This window comes from Haliotis cracherodii, unplaced genomic scaffold (genome assembly GCF_022045235.1).
Source record: "Haliotis cracherodii isolate W230 unplaced genomic scaffold, xgHalCrac1.p SCAF_18, whole genome shotgun sequence".
Taxonomy (NCBI): Eukaryota; Metazoa; Mollusca; class Gastropoda; order Lepetellida; family Haliotidae; genus Haliotis; species Haliotis cracherodii.
The window spans coordinates 8,576,018-8,587,037 of NW_027266273.1; positions in this window are offsets into that span (position 1 = coordinate 8,576,018).

Here is an 11,020-nt window from a genome sequence, read left to right on the forward strand (position 1 = left end):
ATATATGGTTTTGACTGTAGTACGTCCTGACATCATAATATTATGTTGTAAACAACTTATCTTATCTTATGTTAAGTAAAACAATTATTGATAACTTCCTGAATTCCAATTGTTCAATGAACAGAATTATTCACAGCTCTGTCGTGAGACAACAATAAATTAGATGTTACCAAAGATTGTCCATTTTATGATCTTAGGCACATGTCGGCGCACTTACATGTGAGCCGTCTAGACGACTGTCTGTTTTGTAATTAAATGGCAGCTGCCATCCAGCCGAATACTTAATCTTGAGACCTATTAGTTGTCTCATAATTAACCAAAACATTAGCCCAAGAAACCAAACTCTAGCTCGCAAACACCCCTTACTCACCCCAATATCCCAAAGAATAACTAACTACCTCAATGAACACCAAACTCAAAATCTTAAACAAAACTGCAAAAAATCAAATATCTTCACCCCTAAACTCAAAATACCCAAAATAGATACAACGCTAGCTAACCAAACAAATAAACAAACCGACCCAAAAATAGCTAAAACCACCACACTTGCATACATACAAGAAAATTGGCCAAATGGGTGTCACATATACACTGACGGATCTTCAGACCCGATCTCCAACCACACAGGCTTCGGAGTCCATACAACACAACCAGTTATATCCACACAATCTTACCGACCCCCTAACAACCAATCTATATTCACGGCCGAACTTATGGACATGGCCTCAGCCCTGCATAACCAACAATCTAAAAACACCAATAAAATCCTAATTCTCACCGACTCCCTTAGTGGACTACAAGCCCTCCAAAACCAAAATACCCCAAAACGACCTAAATTAATAAACCAAATACTTAAAAGCTCCAACGACCTAACAAAAGCAGGCAAACAAATAACCTTCATTTGGATCCCCGCCCACGTAGGAATTTACGGCAACGAAAGCGCCGATAAAGCAGCTAAATTATCTCTTAAAACACCAGAAATAAGCCTAAACCTACCCATCTCAAAATCAGAAATTAAAAGTGTAAACAAACAAAAAATAACCAAAAGTGGCGTAATCAATATCAAAACTCAAATAGCCACATCCAAAAAGTGCTCAGAAAACCACTAGCCAAACCTAAAATCCTACACCCCTCTAAAAAAAAATTAATTACAAAACTCCAAACAGGACACACGAACCTAAATAACCACCTAACTAAACCTCAAAAATAAAAACACTAAAAACCACCCCAAACTAATAAATCAAATACTCAATAGCTCAAACAACTTAACTAGGGCAGGTAAACAAATAGAGTTCATTTGGACCCCCGCCCACGTAGGTATCTTTGGAAATGAAAAGGCAGATAAAACAGCAAAATTATCCCTTTAACTCCCAGAAATAAGCTTAAACTTACCCAGCTCTGAATCACTAAAAGTCTCACTAAACAAAAAATCAACAAAAAATGGCAAAATATATACCAAAACTTAAATAGCCAAATCAGGAAAGTACTAAAAAAAAACCTAAATAAACCAAAAATACTACACCCATCCAAAAAAATCGACAGAATAATTACTAAACTACAAACAGGCCACACAAAACTAAATAATCACCGTAAAATAGCTAATCTACACACAACAGGAAACTGCCCACATTGCAAACAACAAGAAACACCAGAACACGTACTCATTCACTGCACACGCTACCAAACACACCGAACAACACTACAGACCACCCTAAATCTTAAAACCGGAATTACACTAGAATCAATCCTAAATCCACAAAATAAATTAGAAAAATTCAAAGCCTTAGGTTTATACCTAATTAAAACAGGACTAATTAGTCGCATTTAAACCCCAAATAAAATCATAAAACCAAAACTACCTTATCTAACAACCACCCAACACACACAGCTCCCTTAGTTCGTCCCCCACCCACTCTTGGCATTCTTTCCAAATCTCAAAATTTCAAAATTACTATATAAGCAACCCCTAAAGCCCCTAATTCATAGTCTATAGTTCAAATTACTGATAAAACATATTTTAACTTGTTACTTCTAACCATATTTCCAAACAATTCCAAACCATTCCAAACCATTCCAAGTCATTCCAAACATTTCCAATGTTGGAAATATGTTTGGAAATGTTGCCATTCCAATTCTGGATTTTTTGGAAAGATCGATCTTTCCAAGGTTTGGAAAGTTTGGAATGATCGATCTTTCCAAAGCATTCCAACGTTCATTCCAAATTGGAATGGACGCTATTTGGTCTTGTGCAGGTTCCTTGATCAAACAACTAATGTCGGGATGCATGTTATATGATGGTTATGTTATCTAAGGACCTTGTCAGTTGGAACAATTAAATACTTTTTTTATAGGGCATTGTCAGCTGGTTAGGACAGAATGGATTTACTCCAACTCTCAGACTATGTCTTTTTTTCAGTTTGCGCATTCTATCCATATGATCAATGACAACATCACGCACTGACATAACCTACCGTAAAAGACACGCAAGAGACATATGCTCTTGGGTTCGAATCCCGGTTCGCCCCGATTATGTTTCTAGGTTTGTCAGCACCATGGCCGTGATCGTGGGCTTCACCAAACTGGTAAACGTCTCAGGCCTGCATCACTTCGGGTTTTCTTCCAATAAGTAGACACGCCGGGATATAACTGGAATACTGAATACAAAGCGGCATTAAACCCGACGCACGCACTCATTCTTCGTCTCTGTTTGCCCATCTTGTGGCATACGCTTCAACAGCATCCGTAATTTTAAAGTTGTGATCCCGGTTGAGATATTTGGTGACATATTTGAATAACTGACAAAGGATGTTATTGTCAACGACATATTCTAATAGTGAACATGGTTATTGGTTTGTAAATGCCTGTCCACATGCGTTTTCGCTGAGTCTTATATTTTTCAAGTAAAGCAAATAGAAAAATCTAGTTTAAACGTTAACGACAAAGAATAATCTCTCCGTCCAATATGTGATTCAATTCGGTGTAAAGGGGTAAACAGTGATGAAAATCATATGACAACATCACCGAATATCAGCATGTTCTATCGTGTAACTCCCACCACTCATACAAATATAGCTGGAATATTATTGCTGAGTGCGGCGTTTAAACAACAAACAATCACAAAGTACCAGGGGAGTACCAGGAAGTAGATGTCAGTTATAGTAGGACAAACTATGAAACACAAAATGACGTGGGAGGAAACTATGAAGTGACAAGGTCTTGCGCGTTTGTCTCTTTGGTGAAACTGACGAGCACAGGCATGGTTCTGACATACCCAGACACATAGTCAGGGCGAGCCTAGGATTCGAACCCGTGATCATGTATTTGTGGCACGACTTAGGGAAACAGCAAATCGTGGCACCTTAGACCACTGGGCCACCCATGACCTTTTGGGGTAAAGACAAGGGCTTAAATAACCACACGTGGAAACATTATACACTCTCTTCAAAAGCAATAATTAGCTGCAATTTCCATTTTTTTTTTACTTTTACAATTCTTAAATATAAGTCTCTGTCCACATGTAGAAAACCATAGACATTGTGAAATGGCTTCATAAGGTACACAAACACAATTAATTAATATTATAAGCTGATGCAGCAGGATATATCACGTGATCAAACATATGCCTTTTATAAAATTTGAAAGAATATTTGATTTAGTGATAAAAAACGTATGTACGTCATGGAAAATTTTAAATCCCCCAATAGCAGGTGTGACAGATCCATTAGCACCGGTTTGGGTGTAAAATCGTGACCATATATTTAGGAATCCATTTTCCGGATATTCGCTATACTGACACCATCATAAAGGAACATATATTGATTGCATTTCAATTTCGCATCTGGTGCACAAATGCAGGTATTAAGGACAGTGTTAAACCAGGAGAAACTTTTTTCAAGAGTATTTAGTGAAATATTTTTCATTGCCATATTACTGTACGAAACACAGGAATACTGTGAAGTGAGTAAGTGAGTTGGGCTCAACCAGGATTCGAACCCACAATCATAAGATTCAGAGATGCCAAAGGGACGCATCTCTGCACACCCGTTGAAATGAAGCTGATTAGAAGGATTTTTCCAGAAGCCAGATGTTAATCTGTGTCTGTTAACTTATGATAAAGGAGTGCTTTTAAAGCTACAGAAATTAAAGAGTTCGTTTTAACACAACCATTCCTCTGTACAAACATCTTGTCTCTGAAATCAAAATATTTTACAGAAGAAACAGTTGTGAAATTATCTAAAAAGGAGAGCAGAAATTATCGTCATTCTTTTGGTCCGCAGTCAGTCAATTAGGAAACGTGGAGCATTCTTCACGATCAACTGGCACTATCCTTCTTTAGACGACAGGTTCCGCAGTCGGCTGCTACTACCTCATCCTAATCAATCAGTTTATTCACATATAACTGTAAGGCCACAGGCCCATAGTACAGAATACATGACAATGTGGAAGCGGTTAGGAATGTTACAAGGATTCATTTCTTAATAACATGGCATGATATATAAAGAGAGAGAGATTTTGTATAGCCATTTTGCTCACATGTGAAATTAAAGAGATAAACTTGTATTTATTTGGATGTACATAGTATTTCTTTTCAATATATTTTTTCCTTAAATTATCATATTTACAACATACAAGTAGAAAATGAAATTCATCTTCGACAACATTTAAAGAACACTGTTTACATAATCTTAAACATTTGGGTATTTTGTTGTGCCTGCCAACTTCAACCATTAACCTGTGTGAGCTGCATTTAAATTGTGTTAATGATATTCTGCATTTTCTTATATTTACATCATTTAAATATTTTTCTGCGCATATTTGCATTTTAAAATTTCTATAATATTCGCATTTGCTAGAAACATCTACAGTAGATCTCCATGTTTGAAAGTACATGTCAAAAAGCGTCTGCCTTATTTTCGATATGAACATGGCATGATTCTCTAAGGAACATTTGTTTTCCCAGATGTAACCATACCCACATTTATACAGTAGACATTTAACATTGCATTTATACAGTAGACATTTAACATTGTATGCCCAATTTTGATCTCCATTCTTTTCATACAATAGCATCATATTATAACATTTTTTTGGCAATCTACTTACTGGCATTTTTAGTAATTTTAACCAGTATCTTATGATTTTTAAGTAGTGATATATATACAAGGGCATGCGACCACATTCACCATAAACCATTACGTTAGACGTACTATGTTTAACACCAAGAAATCTTTTGCATGCGTATAAATGCACGGATTCAATTTCTTTAGCCTCTGCAAAACCCCATATTTCTGAACCATAGGAAAGAATAGGAGCTATTTTCGTGTCAAAGATTTTGAAAAAAAGATTTATAAGCACACTCGCTAAAATGTTCAAACGTTTGTAAAATGCCCAATAGTATCTTTTTAGCTTGGATTGCTGCATTACATATATGTCGGTTCCATGATAATTTACTTGAAAATATTACACCAAGATATTTATATGAGGTTTCAGTTTAGAGTAATTGTCCCCGAAAGTACCACTTTTCGTTTTTTGACAGCGTATTTCCTTTGCTAAATACAACAATTTTTGTCTTATCTAGATTAACATTAAGTTTCCACGTATCACAGTACAATTCTAGCTGATTTATCAAAGTTTGTAAACCTTTTACAGTACTCGAGAACATGATTATATCATCTGCAAATAGTAACATAAATATTTTAATAAGTTCAGGATGTAATTGTATACCATCATCATAATTTCTTTTGATTTGGGCTGCAAGCTCATTAATAAAAAAACGGAACAAAAAAGGGCTTAATACACATCCTTGGCGTACACCAGTATGACATATAAAAGAATCTGAATACATGCCGTTTTGTTTAACACATGATTTAACTTCCTTATAAATACCACATAACAATTTACCCATTTTATTACTGACACCATGTGAATTAAATAGATACCATAACTTATCTCTACAGACTGAATCGAATGCTTTCGAAAAATCTACAAATATAGCATACAATTTTCCACGTTTACGTTGAATATACCTATCTATAAGAGCCTGGAGAATAAACATATTATCAGTGGTTGAGTAACCTTGTCGAAAACCTTCTTGCTCTTCCTCAATCTTATCAAGTGCTTCCGACCACAATACCAAGCGTTTATAAATAATGCTAAGAAATATCTTACTGAATATACTGGTAAGTGTAATCTCCCTATAGTTTTCAACATCAGTCACTGAGCCTTTTTTTTTATTGGAACGATAGTTCCAAGTGTCCAACCTTTTGGAAAGTAAGAGGTATCCATAATTGTATTGAATAATATTTCCAAATACGACAGGGTATTATCAAGAGAGTATTTAAAGAATTCTGTTATAAGTTTATCAAATCCCGGGCTTTTCAAGTTTTTCAGATTTTGAATAACAGATTCAATTTCTTCTTTTGAGATTGGGGAATCTAATATTTCCGTTGCAAAATTGATTTCATAATTATCAAAAGAGTTCAACTGGAAATTATTTGTGGAATCATCACCGCTGAAAAGATTTTTGAAGTAATTAAACCACTCATGCATTTCTACGTTACTTTTAGTTTCCTTCTTTTTGCTGATGTTTTTCAAGGTCGTCCAAAACTGTTTTGATGAGCTGATACTTTCTTCTAGTTTTTCTCTGCTTCTATCCATGAAATTTTGTTTCTTTTTTCTGCAAGTAGCTTTATACTTATTTTTCGAATCAGTGTACTTAGCAAGTGAGTCTTTATGCTTTAATTTTCTGAAATGGTTTAAAAGAGTGCATCTTTCCTTTTTTAACAACTCACATTCCCAGTCAAACCACTGTTTACTTTCTCTGTTAGGGGTTACTTCCCTTTTCATTACATTCCCTGCATATGTAATAGCTTCTGTAAATAACGATACACTTTCATCAATATTTGTAAAAACAGAATCAATAGCTTCTCTTAGGAGGCATGCAAAGGTGTCTGATAACAGCCGTTCTTGGAAAATATCTGCTTTGCTGTTATCCCACTTAAACATTGAATGACTATGGTAGGCGTTTTCGAATGATGTTTTTCCACCTGAATGAAGCGCTCGTAATGACATTGTGACAGGCAGGTGTTGTGATTCGTGGCGTGACTCAATATCAAAAGTTTGGCACATGTCAAATATATCTATGGTGCTAATAATTTAATCGATAACACTTGCTCCAGCAATGCCAACAAATGTAAAATCACCTTTCCCGGAATCACTTCCACAGCGGCCATTCATAATGTGTATATTTAAAACAGCACATAAATTGATAAAACATTTTCCAAAGTTATTAAGAATAGTATCGTTTGAATATCTACACAGGTTAAACCTGTCTAAGAGGAAGTCCCAGTATGAAGTATCCTGGCCATGGAGATATTCAAGTATATCATCCTCTACATAATCTGGCTCTTTGCCAGTTCTTGCATCCTAATAGACACGTGTAGCACAATGTTCTTTGGGTTGGTATCGGTTCCCTCCTGGTGGGGGATTTGGTTGAGTGTATATCTTAGGGTTTTTTTCTGCGACCATGGTCTCTCAGGTGTAACTCGCAATACAGGTTGTAACCGCCACTAATCCTTCCTTTTGCCATGCACACACAGACTGCGCCACCTACGTGAAAGGACGACCACAGCAACCCAAACCGCATCCCAAATACCCGGACTGAACAGAATCTCCGACCAGACCGTACGATACCGTTTTAAGAACAGCAGGTCTACGAGCAAGTCGTCCTGTTCGACGCGTCACGTCGAGCGGTCAATAACGACCGCATTGGTGTCGACAACACAGGCCTCAACTGCGATGGAAAGATGTCTGGTTCAGCGACGAATCAGGATTTTCTCCTCCGTCGAGGGGATGGAAGGGCACGGGGCTACAGACGTCGGAGAGAACGTTACGTGGGAAACTGCGTACAGGAAGTGGACAGGTTTGGTGGGGGTAGCGTTATGATGTGATCTCTCATCATGGCAGGACAGGTTTGGTCCATATCCTGGGCATCACAAGAGCCTGTCTTCACAACAACAACGTTGATGATCTCCCCTAGCCCTCCAGATGTCCGGATTTGAACCCGATAGAGGACCCGTGGAATGAATAGGATAGAATGCTACGCCAACTTCAACCACAACCCCAGACGTTGCAGCAGTTGGCTTTTACGTTGCAGGCCGAGTTGGCTACCATTCCCCAGGATGTGATTCGAATACTCGTCTCTTCCATGAGCAGGAGATGTCAGACCGCTATCGATTCCAACAGGGGACATACGCGTTATTGATTGTAGCTGGCCTTCACCTTGGACCTTTCCCATGTACCGATAACTGAGATGACTACAATCAACAGGTGTTCTCTCCACAACACTTTGGCTGAATACCTTGTACGGTTCTTCGTATAAATGTATTTTCCTACCTAACTCAAATCTGGTTCTGTGTTTCTTTTTTTTAAGAGTATGTTAACTCAAACTTAAAACAACTGGAACAAGCGGAGATCAACTTGCAGGCCAGTCATACCACTTTCTATGACCGGTGGCAGACGGCCTCTCAAGATTTCAGCAGGGAAATGGAGATTTTCTCTGAAGATCTTACCAACCTGGAAGCAAGTATCCATGAAGATCATTTATGTGGCCGTCTCGCCAATGCACCCATGTCTATCCCTAGTTCTGAGGTATTTGGTATGGAAGTGTCAAGGCAGAGTTCTGTGACAATGCCCAGCACTGTGGAGGTTCTCCAGCGTGATGAGGGGAATGTCCACCAGTGACATGCTCTTACCCCTGGGCATAGGGAGGGGAGGATACCAGATTAAACAAAATCCAGGGCCCCTCGGCCAATCCCATTTAACGCCCAGTGAAGTGGTAGACAAGAAACCCCATCCACCTGAGAGACCATTGCGTCCAGTTCTCAGTATTTGTCATTTGAAAAAGAGGACAGTCTCTTGTCTGAAAATGAGCTGTTGGAGGACAGTAAAATCTCTGGCACGAGGTCTGAAATAGACAACCCTCTTCTGCTCAACAAACATGGAAGGTAAGGGTAAAACGATACACCGATATTCCGATGCATCGCGATTCTTGACCCACGATACGATATACGATAAACGTGAGCCCAATTATCGATACGACTACGATACGGAACGCAAATCTCAAGCACAGCGTTTCCTCGCTATTGTGCCTAACCCCACTCTATATTTAGCAAGAAAGGGTCACTGGACAGTGCTATGGGGACAACATACTGTCATCCTTTGTTTGGCCCGTTTTCAAGGCGTGTGGGTCGACGTTTAGTCTTTCAGGACGACAACGCTCACCGTTCATGAATCGTCAATGCTCATCTCCAGGAGCACAACATCCACAGAACGTCATGGCCAACAATGAGCCCAGATCTTTCCCCTTTGTACACGTCTGGGACATGATAGGGAGATGTGTGTGTCAAGGTCATAGCCCACCGACTACGTTTTCTGAAGTTGACCAGGCGCTGTAAGAGGAATTGAACAAACTCCCTCAAACCGCCACTCCGAGACTCACTCATGGAGTGGATGAATGTTTGATAAATCGTGGCAGTTACAGCTTAAATCTTTACTGCAAACCATGTCTTTAATGAACGACTTTAAGTGGATCACGACACCATATTATTCAAGCTGATTTGTATTCAGATTCACGTGAATCTGACGTACACAATGTACGAAACAATGAATCCGGAATGCGGGCATGACCATTACTCGGAAGTGGACGGCAGTGGCCCCATCCTAAGTTTGAATAGTATATATGTCAAAGATCATATGCGACTTGTCACCCATTTTCGTGTTTTTGTTGACCTCAGTGTATATGTAATATTAGCTGTAAAACCATTTCAATAATATCTTACCTAATTGACGACTACTGCTACAAGCACCTGCGCCGTCGCATTGAAAGAATAAAGAATTAGAATTCCATAAGCCAACCATGTCAGCTTTCGCCAAATGCCCAACAAAACTTCTCAACTGGAAGGATATATACTACTCAAAATTTGATAAGGATCACTAGGTGATATGTGTGTAAGTTACCACAAACATAACAAAAGACATGACTCTGACTCAGAAACGTGTTTAATCATGTTATGAATGAAAATTCATGAACGGCATGAACTTGTATCAATATGGAATGTTTGAAATCTGCAAACACCAAAGGGCATTTCATTAAAAAATGTTAACAGCAAACAAGAGAAAGAATTACACAGTTATGAGGGATAGTCCATCATTACACTTAGTCGATGAAGTGTCAATATCGAGTATGACCTCCCCTTGCATCAATGACGGCCTGACAACGTCGAGATATGCTGTCAATAAGCACCCGGATGTTCCCAATGGGAAGGTTGTTCCACTCTTCCACGAGGGCATGTCCGAGCTCTGCCAAAGTCGTGGGTTGTGCTCTACGGCGTGAAAGGGCAACCTGCAACATGTTCCAGACATGCTCAATCGGGTTCAAGTCCGGCGAGCGCGCTGGCCAATCCATGCGGACAATTGTCTCCTGCTCAAGGTACTGCTCAACCACCCTGGCGCGATGAGGACGGGCGTTATCATCCATCAGGATGAACTCAGGGCCAACAGCACCAGCGTAGGGTCTGACGTACACATCGAGCATCTCATCCCGGTACCTCACCCCCGTCATTGTTCCTCTCTCCAGGACATGCAGATTTGTCCTTCCATCTCTGTTGATTCCACCCCAGACCATGATGGAACCACCACCATAACGGTCATGTTCACTGATGTTGGCATCATGGAAACGTTCACGTTGTCGTCGCCACATCCGCTGCCTCCTGTCTGTAAAGTCCAAACAATACCTGGACTCATCGGTGAACAGAACTGGAACCCAATCGTTCCGTGTCCAAGTGACATGATCTTCAGCCCATTCCAATCGCTCCCGCCGGTGTCGAACAGTCATGGGGATTCGGACACATGCCCTTCTCGAGTAGAGACCTGCATTGTGAAGACGATTCCGTATCGTCTGAGTGGACACATTCACCCCCGAGGCGTTCAGGAGGTCGTTACGTAGGCTGGTTGCTGTCCA